At 37.5% G+C, this 3,290-nt stretch overlaps 1 non-coding gene across 1 annotated transcript; it reads right to left on the bottom strand.

The window, feature by feature from the left end:
- Positions 1 to 1,249: 1,249 nt before the first annotated feature.
- On the bottom strand, positions 1,250 to 1,356 carry LOC122744878. Its single transcript, XR_006355215.1, has one exon. It is a non-coding gene; the product is annotated as a U6 spliceosomal RNA (small nuclear RNA).
- Positions 1,357 to 3,290: the final 1,934 nt, after the last annotated feature.

Raw genomic sequence — 3,290 nt, 5'->3', positions numbered from 1 at the left:
CATTTCCTTCTCCAGTTTATTTTACAGATGAAGAAATTGAGGCAAATAGGGTTAAGTGCTTGCTCAGGGTCATAGAACTAATAAGTATCTGAGGCTGGATTTGAAAAAATAGAAAGATGAGTATTCTTAATAACAGGCCTAGCACTCTTTCCATTGTGACACCCAGCTGCCCCACTATTGATTAGAGAAATGCAAATTAAAACAACTCCAAGGTACTACCTCACACCTATCAGAAGTGACAAATACTGGAGGGGATGAGGAAAAATAAGTACTCTAATGAACTACTGGTAAAGCTGTGAACTGGTCCAAGCATTCTAGAGAACAATTTGGAATTATGCTTAACAGTCTATAAAACTGCACATGCCCCTTTATTCGGCAGTGCCATGATTAGGTCAGTACCATAAAGAGTTCTAAGACAAAACATGATTTATACACACACACACACACACACACACACAAACCCCCCACAAACATATTTTAGTACCTCTTTCTGTGGTTACAAAGAATTGGTGGGAACCTCATCAATTGAGAGATAGATGGCTGAACAAATTGTGGCGTGATTGTGGAGTACTATTGTGCTATGAGAAATGATGAGGGGGTGGTTTCTGAAAACATGGAAAGACCTATATGAACTGATGCAAAGTGAAGTGAGCAGAACCAGGAGATCATTGTATATACTAACAGCAAAATTCTAATGATCATCAACTGTGAAAGATTTAGCTACTCTGATCAATACAGTGATCCAAGATAATTTCAAAGGATTAATGTTGAAAAATGCTTTCTACCTCCAAAGAGGTAGTGAGGTGGTGATATCAGTGAAAATTTATGTATAATTTTCTCACTTTTTTCTTATTTTTGTATAATATAGCTAACATGAAAATGTTTCACAAGATTTCACATATATAATTGTTATATTACTTGCCTTCTCAGGGAGTGGGGATAAGTGGGAGACAGGGGGAAAATTTGGAACTCAAAATTAAAAAAAAAAAACTTGTTTTATTTTTAAAATATTTTTTTTAAATGAGGATACTCCATGTAACAATTAAAGTCACCCATTTCCTGCAATTTAGGCTCTTAAAGCATTGGAGGGCGGTGGTGCTCTGAGAGTTTAAGGGACTCAATCAGAGTCACAATGCAACCATGTGTTAGAGGAAGGACCTGAGCCCAATTTTCATGATTCTGAGGCTAGCTCTCTATCCACTACCATGCCACAGTTCATTTGAGGGTGCTAGTATGATCTACTGATAAGGGAACTGAGGTTCACATCATGAATTTGCATGTCATTCTTGTGCGGGGGCCATGCTAATCTTCTCTGTATTTTTCCAATTTTATTATATGTGCTGCCAAAGCAAGCACAAAGAGTTATTAAATTGTCTATAGCCTTTTTTTTTCTTTTGTTTTTTTCAGGGCAATGAGGATTAAGTGGCTTGCCAAGGGTCACACAGCTAGTAAGTGTCAAGTGTCTGAGGCCAGATTTGAACTCAGGTCCTCCTGAATCCAAGGCCAGTGTTTTATCCATTGCTTCACCTAACTGCCCCTGGGAATTGAGTTTCAGTAAGGTTAAGTATAATAGAATGCGAACCCCTTTTGTTAGAGACATCTCCATCTTCCAGCTTTGCATCCTCAGTCTAGAGCACAGTGCCTTGCAAATTACTGATAAATAATAAATGTTTGTTAAATTGAATTGCATCTGAGGCCCCACCCTTATGAAACCATATAGTTGGATCCCTAGAAAGTTATAATGCCATCAAATAATCCTAAGACCTTAGATATGAAAAGGGACCTACAGGTTCATTTAGTGCAAACCCTATATTTTGAAGATGAAGAAAGTGAGGCTCATAGTAAGTTATCTATGGTTAGGGGATATGAATAAGCATTTATATAGCACCTACTACATGCCAGGCACTATGCTAAGCACTTTATAAATATTATCTCATGTGATCCTCACAATAACCCTGCAAGGTAGGTGCTATTATAGTCCACATTTTACAGTTGAGGAAAATGAATCAAATACAAGTTAGGTGACTCACCCTAGATCACACAGGTAGGTAGTGTCTATGTGAGATTTTAAACTCAGGTCTTCCTGACTCTGGGACCAGTATTTTATCCATTGTGCCATGTACCTCCCTTGACTACACACCAAGTTTATAGAATAGTTTGAGGCTGTTACCCAGGTGTCTGGATTCCCATGACAGGTTTCCTTCCATGATATCATGTTGCCTCTTCTTTCAGACTCTGACTAGAAAAATCCCTTTTGTCAGATGCTTACAGTGGACATTGTCAAACATTTCCCATTTAACTGAATTCAATTTTTAAAAATCACAGTACAGACTAAAAAAATTATGATTTAATGAAATAATAGAAAGCAGGGGGAAGTGGTTTATGTCATGCCAAGTAACTAATGAAAAATTATTTTTCCCATGGTGTAGCTATGCAGACAAAGCCAGAGAATCTTTAAAAACACTACTAAAATGAAGTTAGAAAATTAACAAGTTGATAGTGGGAGATAGCCCAAGTCTTCTCAATTGTCAGTGGGCCTTTGCTATTTTCTGTGAATAAATGTATCTAAACTTCTTTCCTTAATAATAAAAACCCAGTTTTATGATAGTGGACTAGAAGCATATGGGACAGGCTAGAAATACTTTTAATTTTGGTATTGCAGCATAATTTGCTGAAAAATTGTTATCTCTCTCTAGTAAAAGACAAATATAAGATCATAGATGGAAGAGGGCATAATACCCAACCCCTCTCTTTTTACAGAGGATGAAACTGAATTTTATGGAGGTTAACCGATTTACTCAAACTTTTATAGATCAAGGCTTCTTAAACTTTTTCCACTCACTACTCCTTCTTGCCCAAGAAATTTTTATTTGACCCCAGGTATATAGGTATTTAAACTAGGTATACATAACCTTTTACTATTGCCAACTTTTTTGTGACCCCCGCATTTAGTTACATGACCCCAGGTTTAAGAAGCTTTGAAACAGATAGTAAATGACAGAGCTAGGTTTTAAACCAAGACCTTCTGATTCCAACTCCAGCATCCTATGGTCTTGAGTCGCTGTACCATCCCACAGGATGGATAGACATAACTGTATTGCAAACTGCATCATGGAAGACAATACCTAAATTGAAGAAGCCAGTAGAAGCACTTGGATAAATCAATTAGGAAGGACTTTAATAAGTGGGAGAATAACTGGAGGAGGGAAATCAGGATTCTGAAGGACCTTGAGCCCCTGTTCCATGAGTATTGCTTGACGAAAGTGTAGAGGCGGCTAGGTGGCACAGTG

The sequence above is a fragment of the Dromiciops gliroides genome, chromosome 2, assembly GCF_019393635.1.
Source record: "Dromiciops gliroides isolate mDroGli1 chromosome 2, mDroGli1.pri, whole genome shotgun sequence".
NCBI lineage: Eukaryota > Metazoa > Chordata > Mammalia > Microbiotheria > Microbiotheriidae > Dromiciops > Dromiciops gliroides.
This window is presented reverse-complemented; position numbering and strand designations above follow the sequence as displayed.